Source organism: Emys orbicularis, chromosome 7 (genome assembly GCF_028017835.1).
Source record: "Emys orbicularis isolate rEmyOrb1 chromosome 7, rEmyOrb1.hap1, whole genome shotgun sequence".
NCBI lineage: Eukaryota > Metazoa > Chordata > Testudines > Emydidae > Emys > Emys orbicularis.
This window is the reverse complement of record NC_088689.1, coordinates 118,005,005-118,027,592: the sequence shown is the minus strand read 5'-3', so window position 1 is coordinate 118,027,592 and position 22,588 is coordinate 118,005,005.

The window sequence follows — 22,588 nt, the reverse complement described above, 5'->3', positions numbered from 1 at the left end:
CATCCCTTTGTACTGAGACATACATTCACACTGGAATCAACCCATTCTTCATTATGGTAATGATTAATGAACGGAAAGAATGTATTGAATACATGACCTTGTTCTGTTAAGTTTCCTCCATCCCCCAAACCTACTGTCACTCATTCCCTTCATTTTCAAACCTTATCATTTAATATTCCAGGTATCAGGTTTGATCCATCCTTCAACTGTCACTAACCTGGCATATACTCTAAACATTTCCCAATATATATTCTGTGCAGCTCATGCAACAAGATGAGAATCTCACTGTTCGAACTTGGCAAATCATTGATTTGATACGACTTTGTTCTTTCTATTTTGAGTTGTTTGCAAAAATTGGAGTTTTTCAAATGGGTTTGTTGTTTGAAATTTTTCAATGAATAATTCCTGGCCCATAGTTCATTTGTGAACACTTCATTGCAAGTATTTAAAATAAAAGTTATTTTGATAAGAGACATAAGGGGAAATTCTTCCCTCAGTTACACGGATGTAAATGCCTTTTTGATTTTTGCTAACTGTGGCATTCTGTGGACTTCATTTGTTTCTGACTTGTCTTAGTAATTCAAGTTGTATTTTATCTCCAACCTCTTCTGCATAATAAATGGGTAACAGCAAAACATGGTAGTCATTACCTCCCATGTTTTGTTTCTGTCACTTAGATTCAAACATACTATATTCCTTCATTACATAACAAATTCTTTTCTAGGCCTTTACTCCATTTGTTCTTTCTTGATTAAAAAACAGAGCTGTGTGGGAAACAATTTTCCTTTCTTTGTCCAGTTCAGAACAGGAAATTTCAAAGTCAAAATCTCAAATATTTTCATGAACCAAAATTAAAAATAAAATCAATTCAGGTCAGCTGAAACATTTTCTTTCAATTCAACCATTTAAAAAAATACTGTAATTAGTGTACATTTTGAAACATGAAAACCAGAATTTTTTGTTTTCAAAATGTCAAAAATTGTTTGACAATTTCAAAATTAATTTCAAAATGTTTCAAGTTGAGAACTTTATGAAAACTGACTCTTTCCTGAGAAAAAATTCAGTGTCAATGTGAATCAGCATTTTCCAACCAAAAAAAAAAAATGTTTAGTTTAAAAATTACTGACCAGGTCTAATAAATGGGCTAGATGGACCTTTGGTCTGACCCAGTTTGGCCTTTGTTATATTCGTTCTTAATTGAGGGCAGAAGCAATAACTGGACAAATATTTTAAAAGAAAGAACCATAATCAGTCCCAGGCCCATACATCTAGGGATGCAGGTAGACTTCTGTAACCTGCATAGCTACTTTGGGGCAGGAGCATTGGTAGTTATGATGTTGGTGGGAAGGATTTAATAATGGCAGGGAGAGGCACTGTCATTAATGGGTGTGTAGAAAAGGCTTTTATCATATGCAGAAAACAGGGAGACAGTTTGGAAAAAGAGATTGCTGCATTTTATCTTCCAAATTATTAAGTCATCTTTTATAAAGAGAAATCATGCCTCACCAATCTATTAGAATTCTTTTAGGGTGTCAAGAAGCCTGTGGACAAGGGTGATCCAGCTGATATAATCTACTCAGACTTTCAAAAAGCCTTTGACAAGGTCCCATACTAAAGGCTCTTGAGCAAACTAGTCTGTCATGGGATAAGGGTGAAAGTCTTCTCATGGATCAGTAACTGGTTAAAAGACAGGAAACTATGTACAGGAATAAATAGTCTGTTTTCACAGTGGAGTAAGGTAAATAGCAGGGTCCCATAAGGATCTGTACTGGGACCAGTGCAGTTCAACATATTCATAAATGATCTGTAAGAGGGGGTAAACAGTGAGGTGCAAAGTTTGCAATGATGAAAAATTAATTAGTTAAGTGCAAATCTGACTGTGAAGAGTTACAAAGGGATCTCACAAAATTGGGTGACAAAGCAACGAAATGGCAGATGAAATTCCATGTTGATTGCAAAGCAATGCATATTGGAAAACAGAATCCTAACTATACACACAAATGATGGGGTCTAAATTAGCTGAGAAAGAAAAAGAAGAAAAACTTCCTGAGCTCCAACCTTAAATGCAGAGGCAATGTGTCTCTTTATTAAAAAAAATAATAATAAAATACAGCATGGCAAATATTCAGAAAACAATGTTCTCTCGAGACAACAAAGACAAACTGATTTAGAAATCCTAATTGACAGAAATAGCTAAAAGAAAAATATAGTGTTAATATAATTTTGCTTACACTATTAAAATATTGTGCACTGTGTTTTTATTTTGCAACATGAATATTTCATATATGAACAACATCTTGTTTGGAGGAGAGAGGCTTCTAAAAAACCGATAGAGGAAACCCTTTGAGACTCAATGAAGTCTTAATTTCAGCGTTTCCTTGAGCAGCCTAGCAGCACAATAACTTTTGGATGCTTGCTGGGTTACCCAACTGTTTCATCAAGCCTAAAGGCAAATGAAAAGTAGTACCAATACTTAAACTGTAACCATGTCTGCTCATAAGGAAAACTCATGATTCAAACTTCTCTTCTTTAAAAATAAACATTAATATTAAACAGGTAGGGTCCCCCCCCCAACCCCCAACACACACTTTACATAAAATATTGCAAGTTGCAAAACAATCTCCTACAATTGACAAGTTTATGGTTATGGTTGACTAATGAAACAACAGCAGTGTAGCAATATAATTTAAAAAAATCTCCTACAGACTAAAGGCATATATACACACTGACAAATGAACAGACCAGGGCAAAACTAGTGGTTTTAGTTCTCAAGGGTCCGCCTTTTTCAGTTTGATTCGCATACGTTTGCAGTCGACTGAGTTTTGAGGTTCAAAAGTTAAACATAGCCAAAACAATCAAATTTTGCCCAGCTCTGTTTCAAAACCATACCAAAAAAAATGCCCTCTCAAACCATAAATTAGTCCAAGTTCAATTTGAAAATCAAGCTAGGCTTGCTCAAAAACTGGACTAGCTTTGCTGAAGAGGTAGACAAGTGAGTTTTGCTTGGTTTTGTTAAAAATCTGTCTGAAGTGTTTGTAAATTACACAATAACTCCCAAACGAAAAATACAAGTACAGTGAATAAAATGTACATAATTTAAGTAGTGGTGCATATTCAGTGATGGTAATGACCTAAATATTGGAAGTGCTGTGATGTGTATTTTTGGGAAAATTGCATTAGTCCTTGACCTTTGCTTACTCATTATTTTGTCTACACATAATTAACACATTCATAATACCACATAAATGCCACTTATTGATATTGTCCCAGGGGCAACTAGTTATCTGGAAGGAACATGGACACATTAACATTTACTGACTCATTTAGCTTGTCTTCCACATTAAACTGAAGAAATTTCTTTGTCAAATCCTATAAACATGTATATTAAATAGGCAATATTGGCATAAGTATAGCAAGACAGTGTTTGGGATTCTGTCAGACTCCAGCAACATTAATTTAAAAGTACAGCTAAACAGTGTGTGAGCCAGTACTGTACTTGTGGGGTATAATGAGTTGATATTTGGTTTATCACTGATGGAGCATACAGACAGATGGAGATTTAGCGGAGTTTGTGATCTACCTATTAATAGGTCCCATATAATTGACTTATTGATCCAGATAGTCTTAACAATCATCTTGAGAAGAGAAACCAACAATATGATTAAAGAGAATTGCCACCTGTAAGTAGGCCTATAGGGTCAGATCCTCATTTGGTATAAATCAGGATAGCTACAGTGACTTAAATAGAGCTCTGCTGATTTACACCAGAAAGAACCTGACCCATAAACTTGAAAGGTGGGTCAGATTACTGACAGATCAACTTCCACTTTGGAAGGACAGTAGTGCTTGGAATCATTCAGCAGCATAGATGCTTATTCAAGTTACCCATATCTTGAGCTGGGCACCTCCCAATCTCAATGAATCAATAATAGCACTTCTCTTCTCCCTTCCCCTGAGCTATGGCTCTAGTCCTGCACAAATTCTATTGTGGAAGGTCAGGTGATGAGGGGGAGAGTGTTCGCATCATCTCATAGGATTGGGCCCTTCTGTGATTGCTTTAAAAATCAATTTGTAGAAAGGAGTAATAAGAGTGTGGAATCTCATGAGACCACAGCATCCTGTTCCATAATGAAATGCCAAAATAATAAACTGAACAAATAGCTATTGAATACAAGTGTAACAACTTGCAGTAAATTGTTAAGCCATGAAATCTTAAGAAACATATGTATACTGTGCACTTGACCTACATACCTAAGTTATAAGGACTTATAACATAATGCAACGTATTAGGTAAGGTCAGATTCCATCCTACAGAACAGGAAGGGAAAAAAGCATTTTGCCATTGAGAAGCCACGCTATTGCAAATTAACACTGTCAACAGGTATCAATCTTCTGAATTTTCTCAATCTGGGCTATGAGTTAGGCTAAAATAAGAAGCATTCAAATTTGAACCAAAATTAACATTCACTACTTTTAAAAAAGTCTTAGCATGTTTAGACCATTTCTGGTTTGAGTTACAACTAGAAATACCCTGGTACTTCTGATACATCTGTACCAGGAAACACGGGAAATCGAATGAGATTTTTTTCCCCATGAATTTTCCTGTTAGAGGAGCCTTGGTTAAGTTTTATCCTAACCATACTGAACCACCAAATCTGAGTTTTCCCATCACAATGGACATAGGATGCCATCCCTGCTTGCTGCTCCTATTGGATGTGTGACTTGGAACCATGGTTCAAGAGCATTGTATGCCTATGATTTTTAAAAGGGGCATCGTAAAAACATAAGAAGGGCGGTACTGGGTAAGACCAATGGTCCATCTAACCCAATATCCTGTTTTCCAGCAGTGGCTGGTGCCAGATTCTTCAGAGAGAATTAACAGAACAGGGCAATTTATTGAGTGAACAATCCCCTGTCATCCAGTGCCAGCTTCTGCAAGACAGAGACTTATGGACACCTAGAGCATGGAGTTGCATCCCTGACCATCTTGGCTAATAGCGATTGATGGACTTATCCTCCATGAACTTGTGTAACTATTTTTTGAGCCTAGTTGTACTTTTGGCCTTCACAACATCCTTGGCAATGAGTACCAAAGGCTGACTGTGCATTGTGTAACGAAGTACTTCCTTATATTTGTTTTAAAGCTTTCTGCTTATTAATTCATTGGGTAACTCCAGGTTCTTGTGTTATGTGAAGGGGTAAATAAACTTTTTCTCCATACCATTTATGAGTTTATAATCCTCTATCATAGCCTCACTTAGTCATCTCTTTTCTAAACTCAAGAGTCATAGTCTTTTTAATCTCTCCACAGATTGAGGCTTTTCCATATCTGTAATCATTTTTGGTGCACTTCTCTGTACTTTTTCCCTGTTCTAATATATCTTTTTTTCAGATGAGGTAACCATAACTGTATGCAGTGTTCAAGATGTGAGCATACGATGGATTTATATAATGGCATTATGATATTGTCTATCTTATCATCTATCCCTTTCCTAATGTTTCCTAACATTCTGTTAGTTTTTTGATTGCTGCTGCACATTGAGCAGATGTTTTCAGAGAACTATCCATGATGACCCCAAGATCTCTTTCTTGAGTGCTAACAGCTAATTTAGCCCTCATCATTTTGTATGTATATTTGGGATTCTGTTTTTCCAATGTGTTACTTTGCACTTATCAGCACTGAGTTTCATCTGCCGTTTTGTTGCTCAGTTTTGTGAGATCCTTTTGTAACTCTTCACAATCAGCTTTGGACTTAACCATGTTAAGTAATTTTGTAACTTCTGCAAATTTTGTACCTTCACTGTTTATCCCCCTTCCCAGATCATTTATGATAAAGGGAAGGAAGAATGAAAATGGAAAGGGGCTCCTGCTTTTCAAAGAGTCACAAATTCATCAATATATTTTAACACAGTTTAGATGATTTCAAATGGCCTAATGGTCCTCTAATTCTCTATTTAGATTTTAGGGGTTTGATCCAATGCCCACTTACGTCAACAGAAAGATTCTTGTTGACTTCTGTGGGGTTTGTATGACTCCATAAGCTCTCAGGGCAGAGACCTTGTCTTTATATCTGAGTAAATTGGATCACACTGTTGTCATGACACAGAAAACAAATAGCAATAACGATAATAATCTCCTATAAACTGCTCTCTTGCATGCAAAAGCATCTGACAAGGCTGTGACCTATTCCTTTAAATCAGGAAGAAGGGGGATGATCTTTCCGATCACATTAAATCATTGTTTTTAAGAACATATGTTTTTGACAAGGCTAAATAAGAATATTTATGCAATGCTAATTGCACTGTCACTGTAAAGATCTCATAACCTTGGATCAGATTGTCTCCTCACTGATCCTCTACCATTGCCTTGGGAATTTCCACCCAAAAGGGGGGGCAGATAGGTTGGAAAATGCCTAATCTTTTTGCTCAGCTTCTCCTGTTGTCTTACCTCATGAGTCTCGACTATGCTTGGAAATTGCCAGTTGCTGACAATGGGAGTTGGCTACAAGTGCAGCTGATTATGTGGTTATGTTGTAAGTGCAGACCAAGGACAGGCTATATCTAGCAGAGGGTCAGAAAGCATGGCTAGATCCTGATCTGAGCAGATTCAATCTGGTGACCTGGGCTGGGGTCGTTACATGTACAGGGGCATACCCCCCCGTGATTGCTATCAGGGGTGAAGCTGCATCAATGTTAACAATGGTAGGGGATTTTGCAGAGGAAAAAGCTAGTGTAGACACAGACATTGTGGAAGAGATTCTGTTCTGACGCTGCGGTGTGAATCTGGTGTAGCTCCACAGAAGTCAAAGGAGTTACTCAGGTTTTGCATTGATGTTAATGATCACACCACACCTTAAGCGATGGTGGGAGGGCATTGTCTTGCTTGCTGGGGGAAGGGACATATCGCTTTAAAGATGGGGAGTGAGAGCAGAGTGGGTCAGCTTGACGACACTGACTCATCCTCCAGGGACTGGAACGGCTGGGGAGTTGATAAAGTGTAAGCCAGGTGAAAGCCTTTTCCCTGAACCAAATGGACCAGCACCCCGCTCCCCCCCACTCTTGGAGGTGGCAAAATACCACATGGTCAGGACCTTCTGTGGGCACTGCATTAGCCGCTCCTGTCTAGTGGGGCTGGGAAGGAATTTTTCCCTCACGACCAGATTGGCCAAGGTGGAGTGGGGGGTTTTCACGTGCCCCGCTGCGGGCTTGGGGGGGAGGTTTTGTTACAGTGAGTAGGGAAAGGAGTTAAGCTATGATGTTGCAACTCCTTATGTAAATGTGGGGCGGATGTCCAATGGAGGTACTGCATAGGGAAGGGATACAGTGATCAGATAAATGGCTTGGTAAAGGACTTAAAGGAAGTGTTTGTTAATGGAGCAAAATGGTGGGGGGCGGGAGGGTTTGGAACACCTATGATTGGCACAACAGGGAGCCAACCCTCAATCCCCTTCCTTTGTAGCACACCTTAATCCTTGTTTGAGGGTGGGTGATGGTAAGGTCCCAGCAATGGGTTGGCTGGGGACCAGGATGGAAAATGGCGGGATGGGTGGAAGCCCCTGGAAAAATATTTAAACGATCATGGAGTTACCTGCACTGTACACTTTTATCTGCCGAGTAATCCCCGACATCTAATAATAAAGTTGTGGGTTGATTTAAACTATATCCAGCGTCTCCTGTCCTTCTTCTGGGATAACCAGACAATGACTAGAGTCTGGTCCAGTGTCTTTGTGAATATACCTCCTAACTAGCTTTTAACATTTAATAACTCACTATATTGTTGAATTTTGTTGCATGTTTTTCAAACAAACATAATTCTGGATTTCTTTTGGAGTCATAGCCCCAACTGAATCAGTACCATGCCCAAGCAATATAGGATATTGCATCATAATCCCCAATTGACAAGATATCTGGCATTGTGGAAGTTTTATTCATGAGGCTGGGGGATTTATGCAGCACCTCCATCAAAGCCACATTACCTAGCATTTTGTTATTAGAAACCCCAGCCATTTGCATCTTAATGACATGCACAGTTTAATTCCAGGAATACAGTCAATTGTATACCCTCAAAAATTGTTGTTCATTGTTTAGTTTACTTGCATTAGTATTTATCCCTGTGCCAGACTATGATTAAGACAGAAACGTTAATCTTTCTTATTCTTTCCATTCTGGCAGTACCCTTGGTGTACTGCTGATTTTTTTAATGCAAAATGCCAGTACCTGGTGTTTTCCCCGGAGGACAATATTCTTGGTCTTTTCACAGAATTCCTCCTAATTACTGGCAATATATTTTGTAAATTATATGGCATATTTTTGTTGTTGTTGCTGTTTCATTGAAATAAGTATAATCAAGTCAAGTTTAACAACCGTATATAAACAAAGACATTTTTTCCTCAGGTCACTGTCAGTATATGCAATAGAATAGAGCAAGTTAGAGAAACAGAGGCCATAGAGACATACCTATACAAAGCTTTCTCCCTTCCCTCATAACAAAGGGATTTGCTAGGCTGCAGTAGCTTGTCCTGCATTCCATCCTACTGAAGCATCGCTCATAATTTGTCTCTTGCTATCTGCCTCTATATCTTTTCAAAATCCATGCAGAGCATGTGTACCTTCTTGGCATGCTCCCAGTTGTTTTCAAGGACCTGCTTTTAAGATAAAATCAGGCCTGTAATGCTCTAACCTTCACACAAAAAGCATACTGCTCTTTCAGAAAAGTGATGCTTGTCAGCGATGAGCTTCTGTATTTTCCATTACTGTAGACTTTCCAAAGATTTTAGCATGATTTCCTGATAGCTGGCAATCTCAGGAATCACTTCTTAAAAAGAAGTGGCTCTTAAAGGTGTCTTTCCCTGTAAGAACTGCCTAGCAAGTTTGGTTTGTCACCATAAAGCTACGCAGACTCATTTGCTTAGGAGGCAGTGTGGTCTAGTGGACAGACTACTGGACTAAGGCGTCAGGAGGCCTAGGTGCTATTGCTGGCTTTACAGTTGACCTGCTTTGTGATCATGGGCAAATCACTTCACCCCTCTGTGTGTGTTTTTTCCCTACACACTTTGTTTCTTGTCTATTTAGATTCTAAACGCTTTGGGGGAAGGGACTTTCTTTCTCTATATGTGTATAGCACCTAGCCTAATGGGCAACCGATCTACATTGGGGCCCCTGGGAGATACCCATACTACAAAAAAACAAATGGTTAATTTTGGAGATTGGTTTTAGGTTCAGCTAAGGTTGACAGCAGTGCACCTTGGAGTGTCTGACTGCTAGACTTAAATTTATTTCTGTAATTATATAAGGAATAGATATTTTCTGTAAATCTTTCCCATGTTTTCAAGTTGTGGCCTTGGCTAGCTACATGACCCTGAATTTCTATAAATAATTCCAGGGGTCAGCAGGGGTGTGGGGGGGAATATCTTTTTGTGGGCTCTGTGAAGGACCGTACTATCCCTTTAAGGGACAGGATGGAACCTATGGTTAGGACAGTATGGGGTGTAATCAAGGAGGCCCTGTACTAGGACTGGGATATATAAACAGGAAGAGGATGCTAAGGGAGAGAGGAGTAGAAGCCTTTCAGGCTCCAGTGGTTTCTCTCAGGCTCCAGGAAACTAACCTAATTAGACTCAAAGACTTGGTGTTATGGATGTTAAGTCTGGGGGCTCTGAACCAGGGTCCTGAGGTGAGAACCTTATAAATTGCTCCTGGACTCTTATGAAAAAAGGGGACTTACTACTTTGTTAATGTATGTTTGCCTTCTCCTTGTCCTGGGCTCATAAGCTGAACCTGTTGCTGCCTCACCTGAAGAAAATTCAAGTGGCGCTCCCTCACAGTGCAACACCAGATCGCAAGGGGGTTCATAAGGACTGCCCACATCTTTACAGGCTCCCTGGGGCTTGAAATTCTCATGTGGCTGCTTGATACATATAAAATGCAGCAAATTCATCCACTCTGTGACCTTCATATGCATTAATTAGTCATGCCTAGTGTCTTTAAGATTATTTGCTGTCCAGGGAACTTTCTTCCTCTCTTTTCCAAACACCTGTTAAAATACAAGTACAATAAATACTGTTATTAGGATTCATAAGGTCTATCTGCTAACTAATTGTGAAAGGTCTCCATTTTATTTCCAATGACTTTAGTGTATTCAGGATTCATGTGGACCCTGTTCAGCATAGTTTTGTGCTTTTCCCCCTCAAGACATTTGTTTGATATGCAGACTGCAGTTACTCTGTCATCACCATTCAGCTTTTTCGTTTGGTTGTGCAATGCCTTCAAGTAGAATGGGGGAAAAAAACCCTTTACTTACCTTGAAATTGACTGTAATCTCCTTTCTCAGGTTCTCTGTTCTGTTTAATATCGCCAGTAAGGTGAATAGCTAGGAAAACAGCCAAACACATTTAGACCCTTTTGTTTTGATTTCTTTCACTGAATGAGTTCAGATATTTTCATATCTCACCATGACAGAGATCAATTCCTGTTTTTTTATTTGATATTTTTGTCTTCTGTAAAAATCATAGAATCTATAGATGAAGAATGATTAAGATGTACATTTTTAAAAAGAAACTTTATCCTACCCATACACAAATAAATTGCAAACTGAATAATCCAGTTGAGATTAAGTAAAAAAAGCTACTTGTATGCTTTCCTGTGTTTCATTTCCTGGTAAAGCTTGCCAACTGGAGCCATGTACCCATGGCGTATTCCCTTTTATGAAATAAGTCAGTTCAATTCTGATGTAGTAAAGGTATCTCAGATGAATAAGAAGGTTGGAGCCAGTGCCTTCGCTATTAGCAACATCATATTCCTATGCACTACTGATCTGATAACAAACAGAGAATGGCATGCATTTTAATGATCCTGCCTGTACACCATCTCTAAGAGGATTATTGTACAGCCTTCCCGTGATGGGTGCCATGAGGAGTGGCTGCAGTGTGAAATATCTCTGTGTGTTGGTAAAATGTCACATTATAGTTGAAAGCTCTCTTGAAAGCTGTGGCTGTCACAGCTCAGCTTTGACCTTTTTTAATCTGGACAATAATAAGGTCAGTTTGGTACAGCATCATGGTTCCATCAATTAGTTCAGTCATACTCCTAACAAGCCTTACAGTCATGCATGTTCAACCTCCGGGTTACATGTATTTGCTAGTTAAATGACCTACAAATCAGGGTGCTGCCATTTCCTTCTTTAGGATTGAACTACATGTCACCATCAGATTTCTCAGTCTCCCTCTCCCCTCCGCCTTCATCTCATTCGCACATACAGTCCCTCCCCCAAGCTGGCCCATATGCTAGTACTCCCCTTGATTTGGTCCACCATGGCTCTGTTGTCTTCTCCCTTGTTTCTGCTTGAAACACACCCTTCAAAAGTCCTATAAACATTAACACCTTCTACCTGTTAGGGGATTTCTAATGCTGCTGTCGGTCTAAAGTACCCTGCTCCTTGCATGCAGGGAGCACACTGGTTTTGACTATTGCTCCACACTGGTAAGCACATGGGGCAGAGGGCTGCTTGTGGCCTACATTCTCCATGCAAAAGCATGCTGGGCTGAATGCACTCTAGTCTGTAATAATTGTAATTGCTGAATCATGAAACTGAGGTTATGTATAAAGTTGTGCAAGCTAGAAAAGTGGGTTCTGATCAGAAGTGAGGTGTGTAACAGTTGCATAAGTAAGTGTTAGTGTTAGCCTTGCAGAGCCAGCACCATTATAGGACAGTAAACTAGATTATTTTTGTCTTGCATATCAATGGAATTGTTAGCTAAATTTTAGTTTAGTGTTGATAGAGCCCAAACAAACTCTTCTTTTGACTTCAGATACATAGGCTAAGTTTGCAGGGTTGGTAACTTGAAGAATATCCTGTTCCTTGCAGCTTCATCAGATTTGTTCTAGAACTCACTGACGGATAAAGAACATGTGCCTTCACTACTCTGTTTTTATAGAATGTCTTTTGAACTGTAACTTCATTTTGAAGATTTTATGGTGGCCTTCCATTTTCATTCTTTTTATGTTTGGGTTTTGGCAGGCAAGTTGCAAGCCGCAGTCACTTGGTGCCTGTGGAATATTATATGATCAGGCACATTCATTCAATATGTTGAATAAATAATAGCGGTTTTGTTTTAAATATATTTTTGGTGACAGGGAAATGAAATACAGTTAAGGAAAGGCATCACTTTAGAAAGGTGATGAAGTCCACTTGGAATAACTGAAAAATGTTCATACTCACTGGCAAACAAGTTTTGAAGAGTTAGGTGGCCAAAAAAGAGTCCTCGGATATAAAGTCTTGAGTGCTACCTGCTGTCTTTGTTAATGTGTGTGTTAAGTTTTAGCAAAAAAGATGCATAATTAAAACTATGTAGTCAGTAGGGGAATAAAGAAGCTAGAAACATAATCCAAGAAGCACCAATAATTAGCTATACTAGTCTCATTAATTATTTTAGACCCTCAGTGCATGCTGAATGACTATTTTGGTTTCTGTTTTTTAAGTGTACAGTAACGAAACACGAAAACATGTATTAATATGCAGTGGATTCAATATGATTGATCTTTAACTGCATCACACTGAGGTAAAGATCTGTGAAGCATTCCGTTTTTATATAAACTCCATACAGTTGAATAGAATTATCACCCCAGGTACAAAGCTTCTTGAATGCTTCAACTTGATATGAAAGTTTTGACTTAGGAAGAAACTATCTAATAAACGCTGGGGGCGAAAGTTCATGTGGTGGAAAGTATTTCCAGAGGGTCTGGAGACCTTTCGTTTTTGTTTTTATACCAATTGTCTTTCCAAAGCTGATATGATATGCTGTGTCAGTTAACCTGTAGTGATTGTACATCATTTGTGCCTATTTTTAAGGAAAAGAAGATGCATACACCAAGAACTATACTTCTTAAGTTTAAGTAATGGCGGACCACCCCAAAAATCCTGAGGATCAAATTACAAAAGCACTCAACATTAGCCTAAAGGGGAATTTTACCACTGAATTCAGTGGGAGCTGAGTTAAACCAATGCTGAATGCTTTTGAAAATCCTATTTTAACTAGTTTATGTTTAAAATGTAGCCCCCTCAACCCCCAACCCACAGCACAATGAGAAGTGAAGTCAATGTATTTCTGTGTGGGTCTGTTTGAAGAATCAGGCCTTTCTTTCTAATAGCTGGGGATACCTCTGGTACCAGAAATATATTTTTTAAATGTTATAGCTATTCATTGTGTACACTCAAGCTGTACACAGCTTGGAACTTAACATTCTAGCTTCTGTTACGATAAACTCCTAAATATTCAGTGCGTAACAAATGATCAAACAAGCACTAGCTGGGCAAGGAATTCTTCACCACTTGCCATATATAAATGCATAAAAGTGCAGTTTTTGTTCTGTGTCTGTGCAGTGCCTAGCACAACGAGGCCCTGGTCTGTAACTAGGGATCCTAGGTGTTACGGTAATACAAATAATAAAAAGTAATAATGCTTAAAGACTGAATGACTTGATTGAGGATTACCAACACTTTACATGGTAATGGAAAACTGATTTTCAGTGTTGCCAACTCTCGCGATTTTATTCCTACTCTCATAATCGCCGATATTTTGTGATCTTTAAAGCCCCGGCTCCTGGAGGCATGTGATTAGGTAAGAATCTCACATTGTTTACTTAAGTAAATTTCTAGCCCTCTTAGTTGCAGAAATAACCTGAATAATATGAACTGAGTGCACCCTAAAGGCTGACAAACCAGAAGGCAAATGAAAAGAACCCCAAATTTACTATTCTTTTAAAATGCTCATGATTTTTAAACCAATCTCATGATTTTTGGGGGACCTGACTCATGACTTTTGAACTCACAGGGTTTGCAATACAGTTCTCAATACTTAAATCAGTCAATATATTACTTTACCACATACATGCAGGAAATCATACATAAATGCCCACTCACTGCATTATTTTTTAATCCAGACAATTTTTTAAGGCAAATTGGATCCCCCCAATAAACTATATCTTAAACTCCTAGTGATGACTATGCAAGGAGTTCCTTGCTATAAAAAAAAACACGTTCAGATTTCAGAAACTGAACAAATGCAGACTGGTATACAGCACGTCCTAGCTGTTTCATGTAATCCAAAAAGCAACAAAACACAGGCATGGATTGAGTAATAAGAACTATGCTCAACATAGGCACTAATAAAAGAAGAAATAAACATCATTACAAGGTCAATGTAGCTAAATTGGTATCCTCACTGTATTATAAGAAAGTAATGAGAAACACCTTCAGCCTCAAACAGAAGTCAATAGAACATCAACAAGCGGCTACTGCAGGCATCTTTTATCTAGCAAGGATCTGACACAACATGCAGACATTCAAGAATAACACAAGCACAAAGAAATGTTTAAAAAGAGGACAAACAACTTCTAGTAAGCAGCAAAAACAACCATCCACATTTTTATTCCTAGATTGTACTTTTTTTCCCCCTGTAAGCTGGTGAAACAATGAAAGAAATACAGGGCAAAGCAGCATTTTGGAGGCATGCCATTGCAGACAATTGGTTGATAGCTGCAGACGGCCACACAAGTGAAATGAAATTGAGTACCGGATGAAGGAATCTGAAATGAAAGTTAAAGATAAGGTTGCAGAAATTTCTGTCTCCAAATGAAATTGCAACAGTCGCCTGTTGCCAGCAGCACTGAGAACGTAACAGATAATGACAGAAATTATGCAGGAAAATTATGGTGGAAATAATATCAAAATGTGAATATGTGAACTCAGAAAATATTGTCATCCTTCCCCTCCATGTCACCCCAATACAGGGCACAAGCCATCATGTTTAATGCATAATGCAGTGGTATACTGAAATAAAGATAAGTGATTAACTATGCATTACACTTAACATCTAACATAGTACTCAAAGTGTAATCACCCTAATTTGCAATTGTAAATCTCCTATCAATTAATTTACACTGCACAAGTAACCATCTGATTATCTTTTTACATAGCTGTATTTACACATTAATTAAACTGTAAGTAATTAGCATGTAATTGCACATTCTTATTTGCACCTTGCAAAGGGAATGGTGTATTTAGACATCATTAAATATTTGAATTTAAGGAAGTTGACCACAAATCTTTCATCCTTCTTCTTCCTCACCATGTTCTATCAAACAGTGACTATAGAAAGATTGCTCTGGCTGATGTTTTGGGTGGGGCCCAGCTGAGTACACCTTAAAATCGGGGCCCCTCAGACTGTCTCAACATGGGCAGCCAAACATTAAGGCACCCCAAATCACTGGTCATGTATGAAAATCTTGGCCTGAACCTACATGCCATTTTAAAATAATTGCCATCCCTCATGGCACCCACCCCCTGCCTAAGAAGAGAGGTGAGACTAAAAGATCTGTTTGATAGAATTCCCAGTGTAACCCACGAGGAAGCATGGAGACAATAACCTCTACTCTTGGCATGGAAGAACGCTTTCCACGTAGCATCTATAACAAAAAAATATTACCCCATTAAGATAATACCTACTAAGGGTACACTCTATGAATGTCATCAAGGGCAATGGCGGCTTTCATGTCCAATATTTCTAATGGGAATTTTATTTCCCTCACACTGCTATTCCTTTTTATTCCGTCTAAAATTATTCTGATGGCAAGACTTTTTACAGGTGCACTGCTCCCTACCCAGGAGTGTCATTTCAGAAAAATGGGGGGGGGGAGACAAAGTTCTGTCAGTGTAAAGAGCATTATATGTAATTATATTATATCCTGTGAAGTTGGTAGGGGCAGTGAGTGGGGCATATAGGTCTATGAAAAATTGGGGGGGGGGTTTAAACTGAAATCAGGGGAGGCAACTGCTCCCCTTCCCTACTAGCAAATGCTGCCCCTTTTCCTACTCTCCCACACCCCAGGTGACAGTGCCCTTGTAAAATTAGCATTTGCCAACAATTATTGCAACTCTATATCTGAGATCAACTTAATTTTTCCTTATGCTTAGAATAGGAAGGATCTGTGGTAACAGCTGGTAAATATTGGCTTTTTAATAACTTCTGGGCTAGGTTTCCCTCACTGTGGCTTCTCCAAGTTGCTGACTGTCCCCTGGTGGGAGTGCTGAGTACCTTCTGTTCCCATTGACTTTATGGAGAGTTAAGAGTGTTCAGTACCTTGGAGATCAAATCCTGACTATGCCCCTACCTACAGGCCAATTCAGATTAGAGATAGGTAAATTCAATGATGTTTGAGGTATTGAGAGAATATTTGGGATTCACAGAATGAGTTTGAGTGGCATGGAAAGCTGTAGGACAATATTAGCATTGGTACAGTCAGGTCTCCTACCAGGCTGGAGCTTTGTAATAAACGATTTTTCTCTGCTCTGCTGCATAGAACCCCCATGTATTTAATGAAGAATTTGCTCTCTACTCCTTAAAGATCATCTGTATGAAAGAAAATCTTTGTCAACCTCTTCCTGTTCCTTTTATGCCAGCAACAGGATTTCACTCAGCCAAGCCAGACTTTCCCTGTCTGGAAATCTAGGGATGTAGTAATTGTCTCATTATTTATAGAAATGCTATGAGGGGCATTAATCCATAGGCTCTAGAGGTGCCTTAGATGCAATTTAAAAATACATTTTAAATGTAGCAGTAGATTTATAGATAACCTACCACTAGCAATCAGCCAAATTTAAAACTCAAATTATCTCCCATCCAGCAGTTCCCATCATTTGTAATTCCTGCTATGGAAATAAATGCATTGTTGCCAACTCTTGCAATTTTATTGCAAATCTTGAAATAATGGTCTTTTCCTAAAGCCCCAGCTGTTGGAAGCAAGAAACTGCATGACAATCTGCTTTCATTTTTTTTAAAAAAAAGTAAGTTACTAGCCCTCATATTTGCATCAGAAAAGCATGAAAATGTGAAGCGAGTATAGCCTAAAGGCTCAGGAACCAGAAGGCAAATGAAAAGAGCCCAAAATGTATGTGTTTATTTTTTATCTTATTTTTAAGCCAATCTCATAATCACTGGGGACCTAGCTTTGATTTTTGAGCGATTGGGACTGGCAATATCAAACATGAGTTTGACTAGAAAGCAAACTTACATTTATTCAGGCCAAATGGAATGCTCCATTTTTAATGGGAGACTTAAGTGAATCCAAAATTGAACATAACACATTGCCCTGCCCTATTTCAAGTAGCTTTCCCATATGTATTCTTACACATTCTCTCCCTCTCTCTCATTTTCACACACTCTTGAACACCACTTGTAGCAGGCAGCTGCATTAGTATACATAAAGTATAGAGAGACAAGCTGGGTGAGGTAATATCTTTTATTGGGCCAACTTCTGTTGCTGAGAGAGATACACGCAGCTCTTCTTCAGGTTTGGGAAAGATACTGAGAGTGTTGCTGCTAAAGAAAAGATCGAACCGATAGTTTAGCGTAAGTAGTTAGCGCATATTATAAGGCAGTGGTTCTCAACCAGGAGTACATGTACCACTGAGGGTACGCAGAGGTCTTCCAGGGGGTACATCAGCTCATCTAGATATTTGCCTGGTTTTACAACAGGCTACATAAAAAGCACTAGCGAAGTCAGTACAAACCAGGGCCGGCTCCAGGCACCAGCATTCCAAGCAGGTGCTTGGGGTGGCAATCTGCAAGGGGCGGCAGTCTGTGTGTTTTTGTCGCCCCAAGCAGCGTGCCGATTGCCGCTGGACGGCGGGAGCAGTCCGTGTGCCGTTAGGGCAGCACGCGCGTTTCCGCGGCGGCGGCAATTCGGCGGCAGCTTCTATGTTCAGCTGCCCACGGCAGCAATTCGCGACTTCTGTCTTCCGGCTGAAGACAGAAGCTGCCGCCGAATTGCTGCTGCCACAGAAATGCGTGTGCTGCCCTAACGGCACACGGACTGCCCCCGCCGTCCGCGGCGGCAATTCGGCGCGCTGCTTGGGGCGGCAAAAACAGTAGAGCCGGCCCTGATACAAACTAAAATTTCATACAGACAATAAGTTGTTTATACTGCTCTATATACAATATGCTGAAATGTAAGTACAATATTTATATTCCAATTGATTTATTTTATAATATGGTAAAAATGAGAAAGTTAGCAATTTTTCAGTAGTAGTGTGCTGTGACACTTTTGTATTTTTATGTCTGATTTTGTGAGCAAGTAGTTTTTAAGTGAGATGAAACTTGGGGCTATGCAGGACAAATCAGACTCTTGAAAGGGGTACAGTAGTCTGGAAAGGTTGAGAGCCACTGTTCTAAGGGACCATTCAATGTGAAGTGGCCCATTAACATCCCTGTATTCATAGGACCAAAAGAGCGATAGTGGATTACAGATTATTGTAATAAACCATAAATCCAGTGTCTTTTTAAAGACATTTGAGTGTCTTTTTAGTGTCTGAATTTAAGCTTCCAGGCTCATCTTTTGAAAGTGGTGTTGTTCAGGTTTACCTTTGAGGATGAGGATTGATAGGTCAGATACAAGCAATCTCTTTGTGAAAAGTGTTCACCTTCAGGTAATGTGGGTTTTGTCTTTTTATAATTTTCCTACATGAGTTCATTCAAGAGCGCAGTGAATGTCTGGTTGCACCCACATAGTTGTTGTGCACTGGATGTGGGACACCACATGCTGTGACAGGCAAGTGTAGGACCCATGGCTCTTGAAAGGTATGTTTTGGTGGGTGTTTATCATTGTATCTGCAAGTTTTGCATCTGTTGTTCTGGCAGAGTCTGGTGCCTCTGAGTTGGTGTGTCCTGGTCTGTGGGAAGCCTGCTTCTGATGATGAGGTTGAGGGGTTCTTTGAAGGCCAAAAGAGGGGGGTTCAGGAAAGATTTTTTTCGCTCGGCCGGCTGGCAGCACTCGGCTTTTTTTTTTTTGCCCCCTCCCCCCCCCCCCCAGTGTCCCGATATTTTCTTCATCTCATCTGGTCACCCTAAGTATGATTTTTAGTTGTTTGTTGATACCCAGTATGGTGTGGTAGGTGACAACTGGGGCGTGTGGTCAGAGGGGGGTTTATTTCTGTATTGAAGCTACTTTTCTTGGGATATTTGGGTGGCCCGTTCCATGATGCCATCTGCTTCTCTGGTTGAGTGTCTTGGTTTGGTGAAGGTGGTTTGAGTGTAAGGTGTATTTTCCAGACTTTCTTCTTGGAACATATTCCGTGTTAGCTGAGTACCTGGCTGTAGATAACAGATTTCTTGGTGTGTTTAGGGTGGTTATTGGACCTATGATGGTAGGTGTGGTGATCCCTGGTTTCATATATAGTTGTCTATAGGGTTCCATTGTTGAAGCTGATTGTGGTGTCCAGGAAGTTGATGTTAGTGTGGGAGTGTTCCAGCGAGAATTTGCTGGATGGGTCGTGGAAATCTAGGAGGGAGATTAAGCCATCTGTCCAGAGGATGAAAATATAATCAGTGTATCTCAGGTATATCATTGGTTTTTTTGTGAACTTGTCCCGAAATTCCTCTTCAAGGTGGCACATAAAGAGATTGGAATACTGGGGAGCCATCCAAGTTCCCATGGTTTGGACTATGGATGAGGATGAAATGGATGACCTTGGCAATGTGTTTGGGGTGGCTATCTGAGGGTTATCCATTGTCTTGTAAATACTTGAGGCAGGCAGCTATTCCATGATTGTGTGGGATGTTGGTGTATAGGGAAGAGACATCCATGGTGGCAAGGATGGCATTCTGAGGGAGGATATTAATGTTGCAGAGTTGGAGGAAGTTGGAGGAAGTTGGCTGTGTCCTGAAGGAAGCTGACAGTGTGTGCGGTGAGTGGGTTTGAGGATGGTTTCTATGAGTTCTGATAATCCTTCAGTAATAGAGCTGTGGTCTGCCTGGGTTCCCTTGTTCGTGTATCCTGAGAAGCATGTCTCTGGGATGGGTTTCATAGTCCAGGTGTTAACTTGGCAGCTCTCAATGTTCCTAGCACAACTATTTGCTACTGCATCTGTTTACCCACATGCAAAAAATGTAAAAAATTCAAGAGTCATGGATGTTGCTTTAAAAACATATAAATAAAATCCATGGATTCTGTAACAGTTGAGACAAAAGTACAGCCTTAATCATTGAACCATGGATAAAATGGCTGGAGAAGCAGGTAAGTTCATGGTCATACTACAGTTGTCACATATAACATTAAATGTCATATTTGCTGTTTGATCACTGAACAATTTTACTACATGCCATTTCATAGTTAAATTGTAGATTTGTGACCTATATAAAATGTTTATTCAAACCACTATCTGCTAATCAGTTAGTATTATGGAGTAAAACTCTCGAAGCTGCAGATATTGGGCTCATTCCCATTTTCATAGAAGTCAATTACACAACTGCAGCTGATTTCAACGAGTCCAGAATGAGACCATAATGACAGGTCCCATCTCTGATTCTCCCTGATTCCCCGCCCCCCCCCACCCCCAAATTAAATGTAAGAGCAACAGTTGATACCTGCCCGATTTTAAATAATGTCATGCATTTTTGTTAGAGCTGGTTGGAATATTTTTTTTCTGCAGAAATCTGTGACCTCATCTGTTTTTACACGTTAGGTATTTTTGGATTTTCATTAAAAAAATACCCCAAATTTTTTTTCAAGGAAAGCAGACTTGACAAAATGAAAAGTTTCACAGAAAACAGCTGTCTGTTGAAAATTTTCCATCCTTTTTTTTTTTTACCAACCTTAATTTTAATCTCACCCAAACATAAAGGTCACTTGTTTTCACTGCAGTGAAATAAGGACTTCACAAAAAGGAGGATTTGATTTTTAATTGTTAAAATTAATGGGCAAAACTCAGCTCTATTTATAAGCTGTTAGTTTACTCCCAAGCTGAATTTGACTTTAATCAGTATGCAATCATGTTATTAAAAATTGTCATAATGCATCATGCAAAGCAGCAGAATTAAGGTTTCACAAGTATTCTTAATTTTGTCACCTTCTAACTTTTGAGTACTTGGTTTAGCAAAGTTAATCTCTTAACATATTTTTATATATCTAGAATATAGATATAAATACAGACTAAATATAACACTGTGCCATATGCCTTCATAAACATACCTGCATACACTCAACCGAATATATCTAGAACATACACAATAACATCTTGATATATTACTAGACAGAGACTGATATTATATTTCATATACATTATACTCTATGCACATATAAATGTAGTGCCTAGGAACACTGTAGGCTGATTTTTTTTTTATGCTTGCCCCCAAAATTTCTATATTTGAAATAGACTCTATGGCATCATTTGTGCTGTGAAAATAGAACATATTTTCACATAGCCAATCATTACACAGTAGCCACAACAAATCTGTTATAGTAATAATAAATGCTTGGAGAAACAATGTAATTAACCAACTGGCTATTTTGCCATTCAAGGCTGCAGTCGAGTGACTAGCACTGCAGCTAGCATATCAAATATTACACCAAACTGTCAGATCTCCTCAAGCATATGTTTATGCAGGCGACAGCCAACTATGACGCTCTTTCTAATCTCACTAGGAGGAACCTGCTACAATATGTAATAAAAGCAATAGGTATAATTCTAAATGAAGCCTGTGATGTTCGCCACATTGCCCATGGCCTTCCTGCTTTTCATATATATCCTTTTTTGGAGATCAAAGGCCCACAGCTTTCTTGAAATACACTATAGGTACCATAAACATGTTATTTTATTCTAATAGGTTCAGAAATAACCTAGCTCCCTCACTAAATAAAATAGTTCCCTCACTAAATAAAACACACAAATGTTGACAATCAGGTTGTAGCTGAGTAGGAGATAGCCACAATAAATGTAAGTTCTTCCTTTCTGTAGCTTTAAATGGTAAGTATGCCCCCAAACCCCTCATGCTTATGCTGTGGAGCATGTTATAGTACTCTACTGAAGAGTAACATGTCTACTTGGAAAGCTGCATCTCACCTCTTTCTCTAATGTCCTGTGGGTCCCCTCACACTTTAGAAGATAATTGAGAGTTTTTCCACAGTGTGTTTAAAAAAAAAAAGCTTCTGAAGCTGCAAATGATATATATTTTTTGTTACTTAAATAAAACAACAATACCAAACTTAATTTTTACCGTACACTTGCCCCTGGACTATAGACCTGTGAGGCACTGGATGTGAAATTCTTCTATGAACACCTGAAATGGAATTTCATGATGAGTGTCAATGGGATCAAAACCTAGTGTAGCAAAGTGTTCTACTATATGGAGTACACATCAGGATAGATATTCTAGGTACCCTGGATACACAGTTTAGAATCCTAACAGGGTTGGCTCAACCCTTCTTCTTTCCAAAGAAGAGGAAATTACTAGCAAGGAATTTACCCTGTGGGTAAATATCAGGTTAGACCTTAAAGAATTAGGTCATGTCTGATGTGCAGAGATAATAAAACTCCCAGGGCACTTCTTGTTGGGTTTGCCTTAGAGTCTAGCCAAACCATTCCTTTTCCCCTCTCCTCAATTGTTGTACACTAAACTGCGTACCAGTGGGTGATTGCCTGGGTCCTCAGAAGTAGCTACATGGTAATGCTGTATATAGTTTGTGAAGCAATCTGTAATCTTTGTGACCTAAATCGTTCTAATTATTTATATGGTCCCTATAGCTGGTATCTGAGAGCC